Source organism: Arachis hypogaea, chromosome 16 (assembly GCF_003086295.3).
Source record: "Arachis hypogaea cultivar Tifrunner chromosome 16, arahy.Tifrunner.gnm2.J5K5, whole genome shotgun sequence".
In the NCBI taxonomy this organism is placed as follows: domain Eukaryota; kingdom Viridiplantae; phylum Streptophyta; class Magnoliopsida; order Fabales; family Fabaceae; genus Arachis; species Arachis hypogaea.
The window spans coordinates 5,414,115-5,430,144 of NC_092051.1; the positions used below are offsets into that span (position 1 = coordinate 5,414,115).

The 16,030-nt window shown below is 38.5% G+C and overlaps 1 non-coding gene across 1 annotated transcript; it reads left to right on the forward strand.

Moving 5' to 3' along the window:
• Positions 1–6,685: 6,685 nt before the first annotated feature.
• LOC112761931 (small nucleolar RNA R71) lies at positions 6,686–6,792 on the forward strand. The gene has a single exon (XR_003182300.1). It is a non-coding gene; the product is annotated as a small nucleolar RNA R71 (small nucleolar RNA).
• The last annotated feature ends 9,238 nt before the right edge of the window (positions 6,793–16,030 follow it).

Below are 16,030 nucleotides of genomic sequence, written 5' to 3' on the forward strand. Positions count from 1 at the left end.
ACTATGAGTTTGTGTGTTTTTTGTAATTTTAGGTATTTTCTGGCTGAAATTGAGGGAGTTGAGCAAAAATCTGATTCAGGCTGAAAAAGGACTGCTGATGCTGTTGGATTCTGACCTCTCTGCACTCGGAATGAAATTTCTGGAGCTACAGAAGTCCAAATGGCGCGCTTCGAATTGCGTTGGAAAGTAGACATCTAGGGCTTTCTAGCGATATATAATAGTCCATACTTTGCTCAAGGATAGATGACATAAACTAGCGTTCAACACCAGTTCCATGTTGCAGTCTGGCGTCCAGCGCCAGAAACAAGTTACAAGTTGGAGTTCAATGCCAGAAACGTGAGAAGCTTAAGTCTCAGCCCCAGCACACACCAACTGGGCCCCAGAAGTGGATTTCTGCACTATCTATCATAGTTTACTCATTTTTTGTAAACCTAGGTTACTAGTTTAGTATTTAAACAACTTTTAGAGAATTATTTTGCAACTCATGACATTTTTAGATCTGAACTTTGTACTCCTTGACGGCATGAGTCTCTGAACTCCATTGTTGGGGGTGAGGAGCTCTGCTGTGTTTCGATGAATTAATGCAACTATTTCTGTTTTCTATTCAAACACGCTTGTTTCTATCTAAGATGTTTATTCGCACTTCAATATCATGGATGTGATGATCCATGACACTCATCATCATCCTCAACCTATGAACGCGTGCCTGACAACCACCTCCGTTCTACCTTCGATTGAATGAATATCTCTTGGATTCCTTAATCAGAATCTTCGTGGTATAAGCTAGAATCCATTGGCAGCATTCCTGAGAATCCGAAAAGTCTAAACCTTGTCTGTGGTATTCCGAGTAGGATTCAGGGATTGAATGACTGTGACGAGCTTAAACTCACAAGGGCTGGGCATAGTGACAGACGCAAAAGGATCAATGGATCCTATTCCAGCATGAGTGGGAACTGACAGATGATTAACCGTGCGGTGACAGTGCACCTGGACCTTTTTCACTGAGAAGACGGATGGTAGCCACTGACAACGGTGATCCACCGTCACACAGCTTGCCATAGGAGGAACCTTGCGTGCGTGAAGAAGAAGACAGGGAGAAAGCAGAGATTTAGAAGACAAAGCATCTCCAAAACTCCAACATATTCTCCATTAATGCAGAACAAGTATTTAATCCATGCTCTTTTATTCTTCGAAATTCATACTGATAATTATAATTGATTTCCTGACTAAGATTTACAAGATAACCATAGATTGCTTCAAACCAACAATCTCCGTGGGATCGACCCTTACTCACGTAAGGTATTACTTGGACGACCCAGTGCACTTGCTGGTTAGTGGTACGAGTTGTGAAAAGTGTGATTCACAATTCGTGCACCAAGTTTTTGGCGCCGTTTGGTACGCGGAATCGTGATTACACTTTAATTATGTAAGATTCATTGCTCTTTCTTTTCCTAGAAATGGCGCCAAAAACATGATGCCAAGACCATGGTTCACAACTCCGTGTAACTGACCAGCAAGTGCACTGGGTCGTCCAAGTAATACCTTACGTGAGTAAGGGTTGAATCCCACGGAGATTGTTGGTATGAAGCAAGCTATGGTCACCTTGTAAATCTCAGTCAGACGGATATAAAATAGTAATGGTGTTTTCGAAAATAAGTAATAAAAGGGATAGAAATACTTATGTAAATCATTGGTGAGAATTTCAGATAAGCGAATAGAGATGCATTTGTTCCTCTGAATCTCTGCTTTCCTGCTATCTTCATCCAATCAGTCTTACTCCTTTCCATGGCTGGCTTTATGCAAGGGCATCACCGTTGTCAGTGGCTACATCCCCTCCTCTCAGTGAATAATATGCTAACATGCTCTGTCACAGCACGGCTATTCATCTGTCGGTTCTCGATCATGTCGGAATAGAATCCATTGATTCTTTTGCGTCTGTCACTAACGCCCCACAATCGCGAGTTTGAAGCTCGTCACAGTCATTCAATCATTGAATCCTACTCGGAATACCACAGACAAGGTTTAGACTTTCCGGATTCTCTTGAATGCCGCCATCATTCTAGCTTACGCCACGAAGATTCTGATTAGGAAATCTAAGAGATAATCATTCTAGCTTATTGCATGTAGAACGGAAGTGTTTGTCAGGCACGTGTTCATAGGGGAGAATGGTGATGAGCGTCACACATAATCATCACCTTCATCACGTTCTTGGGTGCGAATGGATATCTTAGAAGCGAAATAAGATTAATTGAATAGAAAATAGTAGTACTTTGCATTAATCTTTGAGGAACAGCAGAGCTCCACACCTTAATCTATGGAGTGTAGAAACTCTACTATTTGAAAATACATAAGTGAAGGTCCAGGCATGGCCGTGTGGCCAGCCTCCATGGTCTAAGAACAATGCGTTCAAAGATGTCTAATACAATAGTAAAAGGTCCTATTTATAATAAACTAGTCACTAGGGTTTACATGAGTAAGTAATTGATGTATAAATTCACTTCCGGGGCCCACTTGGTGTGTGCTTGGGCTGAGCTTTAAGTGTTGCACGTGCAGAGGCCATTTGTGGAGTTGAACGCCAGGTTTTGATCCATTTCTGGCGTTTAACTCTGGTTTTGGATCCTTTTCTGGCACTGGACGCCAGATTTGGGCAGAAAGCTGGCGTTGAACGCCAGTTTACATCATCTATTCTTGGGCAAAGTATAAACTATTATATATTACTGGAAAGCCCTGGATGTCTACTTTCCAACTCAATTGGAAGCGCGCCATTTCGAGTTCTGTAGCTCCAGAAAATCCACTTTGAGTGCAGGGAGGTCAGAATCCAACAGCATCAGCAGTCCTTCTTCAACCTCTGAATCTGATTTCTGCTCAAGTCCCTCAATTTCAGCCAGAAAATACCTGAAATCACAGAAAAACACACAAACTCATAGTAAAGTCCAGAAATGTGAATTTAACATAAAAACTAATGAAAACATCCCTAAAAGTAACTAGATCCTACTAAAAACATACTAAAAACAATGCCAAAAAGCGTATAAATTATCCGCTCATCACAACACCAAACTTAAATTGTTGCTTGTCCCCAAGCAACTAAAAATCAAATAGGATAAAAATAAGAGAATATACTATAAATTCCAAACTATCAATGAAACATAGCTCCAATCAGATGAGCGGGACTTATAGCTTTTTTGCCTCTTGAATAGTTTTGGCATCTCACTCTATCCATTGAGGTTCAAAATGATTGGCATCTATAGGAACTCAGAGTTCAGATAGTGTTATTGATTCTCCTAGTTCAGTATGATGATTCTTGAACACAGCTTTTTTATGAGTCTTGGCCGTGGCCCTAAGCACTTTGTTTTCCAGTATTACCACCGGATACATAAATGCCACAGACACATAATTGGGTGAACCTTTTCAGATTGTGACTCAGCTTTGCTAAAGTTTCCAATTAGAGGTGTCCAGGGTTCTTAAGCACACTCTTTTTTTTGTTTTGGACCTTGACTTTAACTGCTCAGTCTCAAGTTTTCACTTGACACCTACACGCCACAAGCACATGGTTAGGGACAGCTTGGTTTAGCCGTTTAGGCCAGAATTTTATTCCTTTAGGCCCTTCTATCCACTGATGCTCAAAGCCTTGGGATCCTTTTTATTTGCCCTTGCCTTTTGGTTTTAAGGGTTATTGGCTTTTTGCTCTTGCCTCTTGGTTTTAAGAGCTTTTGGCTTTTTCTGCTTGCTTTTTCTTTCTAATTTTTTTTTCCGCCTATTTTTTTTTTTTTTTTGCAAGCTTTGTTCTTTGCTGCTTTTTCTTGCTTCAAGAATCATTTTTATGATTTTTCAGATTATCAAATAACATGTCTCCTAGTCATCATTCTTTCAAGAGCCAACATATTTAACATTCTTAAACAACAACTTCAAAAGACATATGCACTGTTCAAGCATACATTCAGAAAACAAGAAGCATTGTCACCACATCAATATAATTAAGCTGAGTTTAAGGATAAATTCGAAACTCATGTACTTCTTGTTCTTTTGAATTAAAACAGTTTTTATTTTAAGAGAGGTGATGGATTCATAGGACATTCATAACTTTAAGACAAAGTTACTAACTACTAATGATCATGTAATGAAGACACAAACATAGATAAGCACATAACATAGAAAACGAAAAACAGAAGAAATAAGAGCAAGGAATGAATCCACCTTAGTGATGATGGGTTTCAATGATGTTCTTGAGCTCTTCTATGTCTCTTCCTTGCCTTTGTGGCTTGATTCCTAGTGATTTTTGGTATTTCTATCCTCAGTTGCTTCCAATAATTATGTGGAGGGAAGTGCATCCCCTGAGGTATCTCAGGAATCTCTTGATTTGTAGCCACATATTCTACCACTGAGCTATAGATCCTTTACATAATTGTTTTACCACACCAAACTTAGAATGTTGCTTGCCCTCGAGCAAAAGAAGATGAAGAAGAAGACATGGAAAAAAAACTAGGATTATGAGGAAGGAAGGTGGGGATCCTGTGGGGTCCACAGATCTTGAGGTGATCCTGTGGTGTCCACAGATCCGTAGGTGTCAAGGATTTACATCCCTGCACCCATTAGGCATGTAAAATGCCCTTGCACACAACTCTGGGCGTTCAGCGCCAGGTTGGTGCCCATTTTGGGCGTTCAACGCCCATTTGTTGCCATTTCTGGCGTTGAACGCCAGAACCATGCTTGTTCTGGGCGTTCAGCGCCAGTTCCTGCCCATTTTGGGCGTTCAGCGCCAGAACCATGCTCTGTTCTGGCGTTGAACGCCAGGCAGATGCTTCCTCCAGGGTGTGATTTTTCTTCTACTGTTTTTGATTCCGTTTTTGATTTTTTTTGTTTATTTTGTGACTCCACATGATCATGAACCTACAAAGACATATAACTAAGAAAAATATAGTTAGATAAATAAAAATTAGGTTGCCTCCCAACAAGCGCTTCTTTAATGTCAATAGCTTGACAGTGGGCTCTCATGGAGCCTCACAGATGTGCAGAGCATTGTTGAGACTCTCCAACACCAAACTTAGAGTTTGGATATGGGAGTTCAACACCAAACTTAGAGTTTGGTTGTGGCCTCCCAACACCAAACTTAGAGTTTGACTGTGGGGGCTCTGGTTGACTCTGTTTTGAGAGAAGCTTTTTATGCTTCCTCTCCATGTTGACAGAAGGATGACCTTGAGTTGTAAACACAAGGGAGTTTCCATTCAATTGAAGGACTAATTCACCTTTGTCAACATCAATCACAGCTCTTGCTGTGGCTAGGAAAGGTCTTCCTAGGATGATGGATTCATCCTCTTCCTTTCTAGTATCCAAGACTATGAAATCAGTAGGGATGTAAAGGCCCTCAACCTTTACTAATACATCCTCTACTTGTCCATAAGTCTGTTTTCTTGAGTTGTCTGCCATCTCTAAGGAGATTTTAGCAGCTTGCACCTCATAGATTCCCAGTTTCTCCATTATAGAAAGGGGCATGAGGTTTATCCCTGAACCAAGGTCACACAGAGCCTTAAAGATCATGGTGCCTATAGTACAAGGTATTATGAACTTTCCAGGATCCTGTCTCTTCTGAGGCAATGTCAGTTGATCCAGATCACTTAGTTCATTGATGAACAAGGGAGGTTCAACTTCCCAAGTATCAATGCCAAATAATTTGGCATTCAGCTTCATGATTGCACCAAGAAACTTGGCAGTTTGCTCTTCTGTAACATCCTCATTCTCTTCAGAAGAGGAATACTCATCAGAGCTCATGAAGGGCATAAGGAGGTTCAATGGAATCTCTATGGTCTTTAGATGAGCCTCAGAGTCCTTTGGTTCCTCAGAGGGAAGCTCCTTATTGGTCACTGGACGTCCCAGGAGGTCTTCCTCCTTGGGATTCACGTCCTCCTCTCCCTCATTGGGTTCGGCCATTTTGCTTATGTCAATGGCCTTGCACTCTCCTTTTGGATTCTCTTCTGTATTGCTTGGGAGAGTACTAGGAGGGATTTCAGTGATCCTTTTACTCAGCTGGCCCACTTGTGCTTCCAAATTTCTAATGGAAGACCTTGTTTCATTCATGAAACTTACAGTGGCCTTAGATATATCAGAGACTAAATTTGATAAATTAGAGGTATTTTGTTCAGAGTTCTCTGTCTGTTGCTGAGTGGATGATGGAAAAGGTTTACCATTGTTAAACCTATTTCTTCCTTCATTATTAAAGCCTTGTTGAGGCTTTTGTTCCTTCCATGAGAAATTTGGATGATTTCTCCATGATGGGTTATAGGTGTTTCCATAAGGTTCACCTAAATAATTTACCTCTGCTATTGCAGGGTTCTCAGGATCATAAGCCTCTTCTTCAGAAGATGCCTCTTGAGTACTGTTGGATGCAGCTTGCATTCCATTCAGACTCTGAGAAATCATATTGACTTGCTGAGTCAATATTTTATTCTGAGCCAATATGGCATTCAGAGTATCAATTTCAAGAACTCCCTTCTTCATAGGCGTCCCATTACTCACAGGATTCCTCTCAGAAGTGTACATGAACTGGTTATTAGCAACCATGTCAATGAGTTCTTGAGCTTCTGCAGGCGTTTTCTTTAGGTGTATGGATCCACCTGCAGAAGTATCCAATGACATTTTAGCTAAGTCAGACAGACCATCATAGAAGATATCCAGGATGGTCCATTCTGAAAGCATGTCAGTAGAACACTTTTTGGTCAGTCCTTTGTATCTCTCCCAAGCTTCATAGAGGGATTCACCTTCTTTCTGTCTGAAGGTCTGAACATCCACTCTAATCTTACTAAGCTTTTGAGGAGGAAAGAACTTGGCTAAGAAAGCCTTGACCAGCTTATCCCATGAGTTCAGGCTATCCTTAGGTTGAGAATCCAACCAGAGTCTAGCTCTGTCTCTTACAGCAAAAGGGAAAAGCATGAGCCTGTAGACTTCAAGATCTACTCCATTAGTCTTTACAGTATCACATATCTGCAAGAATTCAGTTAAGAACTGAAAAGGATCTTCAGATGGAAGTCCATGAAACTTGCAGTTCTGCTGCATCAGAGAAACTAATTGAGGTTTCAGCTCAAAGTTGTTTGCTCCAATGGCAGGAATAGAGATGCTTCTTCCATGTAAATTGGAATTTGGTGCAGTAAAGTCACCAAGCATTCTCCTTGCATTGTTGTTGGGTTCGGCTGCCATCTCCTTTACTTGTTCAAAATTTTCAATCAAGTTGTCTCTGGATTGTTGTAATTTAGCTTCTCTTAATTTCCTCTTCAGAGTCCTTTCAAGTTCTGGATCAGCTTCAACAAGAATTCCTTTTTCTCTGTCTCTGCTCATAAGAAAGAGGAGAGAAAAAGAAAAGAAGAGGAATCCTCTATGTCACAGTAAAGAGGTCCCTTATTGTTAGTATCAGAAAAGAAGAAGAAATTCGAACACAGATAGAAGAGGGGGTTCGAATTTGGTGATGATGTGAGGAAGAGATGTTAGAAGATGGATAAATAAATAGAATAAGATGAGAGAGAAGGAGGGAATTTTCGAAAATTATTTTTGAAAAAGAGTTAGTGATTTTTGAAAATGATTTTTAAAAAATGTTAGTAATTTTCGAAAATTGAAATGAGAATTTAAAATAATTAGTTAATTAAAAAGAAATTTTGAAAAAGGGGGAAGATATTTTCGAAAATTAGAGAGAGAGAGTTAGTTAGGTAGTTTTGAAAAAGATAAGAAGCAAACAAAAAGTTAGTTAGTTAGTTGAAACAAATTTTGAAAATCAATTTTGAAAAGATAAGGAGATAAGAAGTTAGAAAAGATATTTTGAAATCAAATTTTGAAAAAGATAAGATAAGAAGATATTTTTGAAAAAATATGATTGAAATTTGCTTTTGAAAAAGATTTGATTTTTAAAATCACAATTAATGACTTGATTCACAAGAAATCACAAGATATGATTCTAGAACTTAAAGTTTGAATCTTTCTTAACAAGTAAGTAACAAACTTGAAATTTTTGAATCAAAACATTAATTGTTATTGTTATTTTCGAAAATTTGATATAAAAATAAGAAAAAGATTTTTGAAAAATATTTTTGTAATTTTCGAAAATAACTAAGAAATTTGAAAAAGATTTGATTTTTGAAAAAGATTTTGAAAAAGATAAGATTTTCAAATTGAGAATTTGATTTGACTCATGAGAAACAACTTGATTTTAAAAATTTTTGCAAAAGTCAACTCAAATTTTCGAATTTGATGAGAGAAAAAGGGAAAGATATTTTTTGATTTTTGAAATTTTTATGATGAGAGAGAAAAAACATGAAAATTATGCAATGCATGAAATTTTTAGATCAAAACATGTGATGAATGCAAGAATGCTATGAATGTCAAGATGAACACCAAGAACACTATGAAGAACATGATGAACATCAAGAACATATTTTTGAAAAAATTTTTAATGCAAAGAAAACATGCAAGACACCAAACTTAGAATTCTTTAATGCTTAGACACTAAGAATTCAAGAATGCATATGAAAAACATCAAACAACACAAAACAAAAAATCATCAAGATCAAACAAGAAGACTTACCAAGAACAACTTGAAGATCATGAAGAACACTATGAATGCATGAAATTTTCGAAAAAATGCAAGATGCACATGCAATTGACGCCAAACTTATGATATGACTCAAGACTCAAACAAGAAACGTGAAATATTTTTTATTTTTATGATTTTCTAATTTTTTTGGATTTTTTTCGAAATTTAATTAGAAAAAGAAAAGTAAGGATTCCAAAATTTTTAATATGAATTCCAGGAATCTTATGCTCTAAAGCTCCAATCAAAGGGTCAGGCATGGCTTAATAGCCAGCCAAGCTTTAGCATATAATTACATGGACTGGAGTGATTAGTTGAATACCAATCCCAAAGCAGTTTGGGTATGGCTTTACAGCCAGATAGGATTCAACATGCTTCATGAAACACTGGAATTCATTCTTAAAAATTCTGAAGAAAAATATATTTTTGAAAATATTTTTTTTTTCGAAAACAAAGGAAAATATTTTTGAAAGATTTTTGAAAAATTTTTGAAAATAAAATAAAAAGAAAATTACCTAATCTGAGCAACAAGATGAACCGTCAGTTGTCCAAACTCAAACAATCCCCGGCAACGGCGCCAAAAACTTGGTACGCAGAATCGTGATTACACTTTAATTATGTAAGATTCATTGCTCTTTCTTTTCCTGGAAATGGCGCCAAAAACATGATGCCAAGACCATGGTTCACAACTCCGTGTAACTGACCAGCAAGTGCACTGGGTCGTCCAAGTAATACCTTACGTGAGTAAGGGTCGAATCCCACGGAGATTGTTGGTATGAAGCAAGCTATGGTCACCTTGTAAATCTCAGTCAGGCGGATATAAAATAGTAATGGTGTTTTCGAAAATAAGTAATAAAAGGGATAGAAATACTTATGTAAATCATTGGTGAGAATTTCAGATAAGCGAATAGAGATGCATTTGTTCCTCTGAATCTCTGCTTTCCTGCTATCTTCATCCAATCAGTCTTACTCCTTTCCATGGCTGGCTTTATGCAAGGGCATCACCGTTGTCAGTGGCTACATCCCCTCCTCTCAGTGAATAATATGCTAACATGCTCTGTCACAGCACGGCTATTCATCTGTCGGTTCTCGATCATGTCGGAATAGAATCCATTGATTCTTTTGCGTCTGTCACTAACGCCCCACAATCGCGAGTTTGAAGCTCGTCACAGTCATTCAATCATTGAATCCTATTTATAATAAACTAGTCACTAGGGTTTACATGAGTAAGTAATTGATGTATAAATTCACTTCCGGGGCCCACTTGGTGTGTGCTTGGGCTGAGCTTTAAGTGTTGCACGTGCAGAGGCCATTTGTGGAGTTGAACGCCAGGTTTTGATCCATTTCTGGCGTTCAACTCTGGTTTTGGATCCTTTTCTGGCGCTGGACGCCAGATTTGGGCAGAAAGCTGGCGTTGAACGCCAGTTTACGTCATCTATTCTTGGCCAAAGTATGGATTATTATATATTTCTGGAAAGCCCTGTATGTCTACTTTCCAACGCAATTGGAAGCGCGCCATTTCGAGTTCTGTAGCTCCAGAAAATCCACTTTGAGTGCAGGGAGGTCAGAATCCAACAGCATCAGCAGTCCTTCTTCAACCTCTGAATCTGATTTCTGCTCAAGTCCCTCAATTTCAGCCAGAAAATACCTGAAATCACAGAAAAATACACAAACTCATAGTAAAGTCCAGAAATATGAATTTAACATAAAAACTAATGAAAACATTCCTAAAAGTAACTAGATCCTACTAAAAACATACTAAAAACAATGCCAAAAAGCGTATAAATTATCCGCTCATTACCGTTGCCGGGGATTGTTCGAGTTTGAACAACTGACGGTTCATCCTGTTGCTTAGATTAGGAAAATTTTGTCTTTTGGGTCAGAATCTTTTACTTTCTTTTCAAAAATTTTTATTTTTCTTTATTAATCTGTAATTTGTCTTTGAGTCTTTTATTATTGTTCTTGTTAAAGTTTTAGAATCCTTATTTTCTCTTTCAAAAATTTTTCGAAATTTTATTTTTTTATTGAGTTTTTCTGTTTGAGTTTAGTTTTATATTTTAAGTTTGGTGTCAATTGCATGTTTTTATTTTCTTTTAAATTCTCGAAATTGTGTTCATTGTTCTTTCTTAATCTTCAAGTTGTTCTTGTTTATTTTCTTTGTTTGATCTTTAGTTTTTCTTGTTTTGTGATTTTTCTTGTTTTTCTTGTGCATTTTCGAATTATTAGTATCTAAAAAAATTTTATATATATTATTTATTATATACCATATTAAAACACTTTAAATTTATAACTCAATTGGCTAGAGCGTTGTGTTTATGTTCTTGGTAATTGGGAATCTTCCTTTTAAAACTTTTTCGAAAATAATTTTTCTTTGATTAAATCTTGTGCCAAACTTTAAGTTTGGTGTTTTCTTGTTAATCTTTCTACAATTTTCAAAAATTTTAGTTTGGTTTTCTAAAAATTTTAAGTTTGGTGTTCTTTCTTCATGTTCTTGTTGTTCTTGTGAGTCTTCAAAGTGTTCTTGAGTTTTCCTTGTGTCTTGATTTTAAAATTTTTAAGTTTGGTGTTCCTTGGTGTTTTCCCTCCAAAATTTTCGAAAACAAGGAGTATTAGATCTAAAAATTTTAAATCTTGTGCTATTTTATTGTTTTTCTCTTTCCTCTTTAAATTCAAAAATATCTTTTCTCTCTATTTTAAAGCAAATTTTCGAAATTTACTTTTAAAATTTAGATTTTTATTTCAAAATTTAAAATCTTTTTCAAAAATCATATTAAAAATTTTTCAAATCTTCTTAATTAAGTAATTATTTTAGTCTTACATTTTTGTTCTTAATTTTCGAACTCTATATCTAATTTCAAACTATTTTATTATCTTTTCCTTTATTGTTTATTTATTCGTTCTATTTTTATTCAAAAAAAAAAAAGAAAATAAAAATATATTTTAATTGCAATTCACATAAATTCCCTTTTCTCCATCATGGACCTAAGTGGAAATGAGCAGTCCAGAAGGACTCTGGGGTCATATGCTAACCCCTCTACTGCTTCATATGGGAGTAGTATCTGTATACCCTCCATTGGAGTCAGTAGCTTTGAGTTGAATCCTCAGCTCATTATCATGGTGCAGCAAAGTTGCCAGTATTCCGGTCTTCCACAGGAAGAACTTACAGAGTTTCTGGCACAGTTTTTACAGATTGCTGACACAGTACATGATAAGGAAGTAGATCAGGATGTCTACAGATTATTACTGTTTTCATTTGCTGTAAAAGACCAAGCTAAGAGGTGGTTAAATAACTAACCTAAGGCTAGCATAAGGACATGGAAACAGCTGATAGAAAAATTCCTGAATCAATACTTTCCTCCAAAACGGATGACACATCTAAGGCTGGACATCCAAGGCTTTAAACAAGGAGATAATGAATCTCTTTACGATGCCTGGGAGAGATACAGAGAGATGCTAAGAAAATGTCCCTCTGAAATGTTTTCAGAGTGCGTTCAGTTAGACATCTTCTACTATGGGCTTACAGAAAGAGCTCAAATCTCTCTAGACTACTCAGCTGATTGATGTATCCACATGAGAAAGACAATTGAAGAAGCTCAAGAGCTCATTGTTATAGTTGCCAGAAATCAGCATCTGTACCTAAGCAGTGAACCTTCCATGAAAGAAGAGGCTAAAACAGTAACTGCTGAACTCAGTCCTACAGAACAAGCTAATGAATTCAATCAGCAATTGAATTTTCTAACAAAACAGTTAGCCAAGTTCAAGGAGAGATTACAAGAGACAAGAATGGCTAATATAAATATAGAAGTACAATTAAAGCAAACAAAGCAGCAGTTGTCAAAACAAATAATAGAAGAGTGCCAAGCAGTTCAATTAAGAAGTGGAAAAATATTAGATGCCCCACCTCAAGGTAGCAGGAAGCCAAGAAATGAGCAAACTACCCAAAATCCATCTGAGGACAGTAAGAGCCCGGAGAAGAATAATTCTGGCACTCAAACGCCAGAAATTGGGAGGAAAGCTGGCGTTGAACACCCAAACCATGCTCAGTCCTGGCGTTCAACGCCAGAAACAAGCAAGGACTTGGCGTTGAACGCCCAAAAGAAGCACAGTTCTGGTGTTCAGGCGCCAGGAACAGGTGAGGAGTTGGCGTCTAACGCCACTCCAACTTCTAACCCTGGCATTCAACTACCAATGAGGGATTAGACATACACAAGTGCTGATAACAACCCCTCTAAAAAGGCTTCTCCAACCACCTCTGTAGGAAATAAACCTGCAACAACTAAGGTTGAGGAATATAAAGCCAAAATACCTTATCCTCAAAAACTCCGCCAAAAGGAGCAGGATAAGCAATTTGCTCGCTTTGCAGACTATCTCAGGACTCTTGAAATAAAGATTCCGTTTGCAGAGGCACTTGAGCAAATACCTTCTTATGCCAAGTTCATGAAAGAAATCTTGAGTCATAAGAAGGATTGGAGAGAAACTGAACAAGCTCTCCTCACTGAAGAATGCAGTGCAGTCATTCTGAAAAGCTTTCCTGAAAAGCTTAAAGATCTCGGAAGCTTTCTGATACCATGCACATTAGAAGGTAATTGCACCAAGACAACTTTATGTGATCTTGGGGCAAGCATCAACCTAATACATGCATCCACCATCAGAAAGCTTGGTTTAACTGAAGAAGTTAAACTGATCCGGATATGTCTCCCACTTGCTGATGGCTCCATTAAATACCCATCAGGCGTGATTGAGGACATGATTGTCAGGGTTGGGCCATTCGCCTTTCCCACTGACTTTGTAGTGCTGGAAATGGAGGAGCACAAGAGTGCTACTCTCATTCTAGGAAGACCCTTCCTAGCAACTGGACGAACGCTCATTGACGTCCAACAGGGGGAAATAACCCTGAGAGTCAATGAGGATAAGTTTAAGTTGAATGCTGTCAAAGCCATGCAGCATCCAGACACATCAAAAGACTTCATGAAAGTTGATCTTATTGACTCTTTGGTAGAAGAGATCAACATGGCTGAGAGTCTCGAATCAGAGTTGGAAGACATCTTTAAAGATGTTCAGCCTGATCTGGAGGATTCAGAGGAATTAAAAGAGCCTCTGAAATTTCCTCAGGAAGAGGAAAAACCTCCTAAACTCGAGCTCAAACCATTACCACCATCCCTAAAATATGTATTTCTGGGAGAAGGTGACCCTTTTCTAGTGATCATAAGCTCTGCTTTAAATTCACAGGAAGAGGAAGCACTAATTCAAGTGCTAAGGACACATAAGACAGCTCTTGGGTGGTCCATAGGTGACCTTAAGGGCATAAGCCCAGCTAGATGCATGCACAAGATCTTATTGGAGGATAATGCTAAGCCAGTGGTTCAACCACAGAGGCGGCTAAATCCACCCATGAAGGAAGTAGTGCAGAAAAAGGTCACCAAATTACTGGAGGCTGGGATTATTTATCCTATTTCTGATAGCCCCTGGGTGAGCCCTATCCAAGTTGTCCCCAAAAAGGGAGGCATGGCAGTGGTTCATAATGAAAAAAATGAACTGGTTCTTACAAGAACAGTTACAGGGTGGCGCATGTGTATTGACTACAGAAGGCTCAATACAGCCACCAGAAAGGATCATTTTCCTTTACCATTCATAGACCAGATGCTAGAGAGACTGGCAGGTCATGATTATTACTGCTTTTTGGATGGCTACTCAGGCTACAACCAAATTGCAGTAGATCCCCAGGATCAAGAGAAAACAGCATTCACATGTCCATCTGGAGTGTTTGCTTACAGAAGGATGCCATTTGGGCTGTGTAATGCGCCTGCAACTTTCAGAGATGCATGCTCTCTATTTTCTCTGATATGGTGGAAAAATTTCTGGAAGTCTTCATGGATGACTTCTCAGTATATGGAGACTCATTCAGCTCCTGCCTTGACCATTTAGCACTTGTTCTGAAAAGATGCCAAAAGACCAACCTAGTTTTAAACTGGGAAAAATGTCACTTTATGGTGACTGAAGGGATTGTCCTTGGGCATAAAATTTCAAACAAGGGAATAGAGGTAGATCAAGCTAAAATAGAGGTAATTGAAAAATTACCACCATCTGCCAATGTTAAGGCAATCAGAAGCTTTCTGGGGCATGCAGGATTCTACAGGAGGTTTATAAAGGATTTTTCAAAAACTGCAAAACCTCTAAGCAACCTGCTAGCTGATGACACACCATTTGTGTTTGAGACAGAGTGCCTGCAGGCGTTTGAAACTCTGAAAGCTAAGCTGGTCACAGCACCAGTTATCTCTGCACCAGACTGGACATTACCATTCGAATTAATGTGTGATGCCAGTGATCACGCCATTGGTGCAGTGCTGGGGTAAAGGCATGACAAGCTTCTGCATGTCATTTATTATGCTAGCCGTGTTTTAAATGATGCCCAGAAAAATTACACAACCACAGAAAAGGAATTGCTTGCAGTAGTTTATGCCATTGACAAGTTTAGATCATACTTGGTTGGATCCAAAGTGATTGTGTACACTGATCATGCTGCTCTTAAATATCTACTTACAAAGCAGGATTAAAAACCCAGGCTTATAAGATGGGTATTGCTTCTGCAAGAATTTGATATAGAAATAAGAGACAAAAAAGGGACAGAAAACCAGGTGGCTGATCATCTGTCCCGAATAGAGCCAGTAGAAGGGGCGTCCTCTCCCTCTATTGAGATCTCTGAAACCTTTCCGGATGAGCATTTGTTCGTCATTCAGGAAACACCATGGTTTGCAGACATTGCAAACTATAAAGCTGCAAGGTTCATTGGTGCACGAATTGTGAATCACACTTTTCACAACGCGTACCACTAACCAGCAAGTGCACTGGGTCATCCAAGTAATACCTCACGTGAGTAAGGGTCGAATCCCACGGAGATTGTTGGTTTGAAGCAATCTATGGTTATCTTGTAAATCTTAGTCAGGAAGTCAATTATGTTTATCAGTTGAATTGTGAATAACCAGGAGAGCATAAACTAAAGGTTACTTGTTGTGCAGTAATGGAGAATATGTTGGAGTTTTGGAGATGCTTTGTCTTCTGAATCTCTGCTTTCCTCTGTCTTCTGATTCACGCACGCACGTCCTCCTATGGCAAGCTGTGTGTTGGTGGATCACCGTTGTCAATGGCTACCTTCCATCCTTCCAGTGAAAACTACGCTCACGCGCTCTGTCACAGCACGGCTAATCACCGGTTGGTTCTCGATCCGGTTGGAATAGGATTTACTATCCTTTTGCATCTGTCACTAACGCCCAACCTTCAGGAGTTTGAAGCTCGTCACAGTCATTCAATCCTTGAATCCTACTCGGAATACCACAGACAAGGTTTAGACTTTCCAGATTCTCATGAATGCCGCCATCAATTCTAGCTTATACCACGGAGATTCTGATTAAGAGATCCCAGAGATACTCATTCAATCGGATATAGAACGGAGGTGGTTGTCAG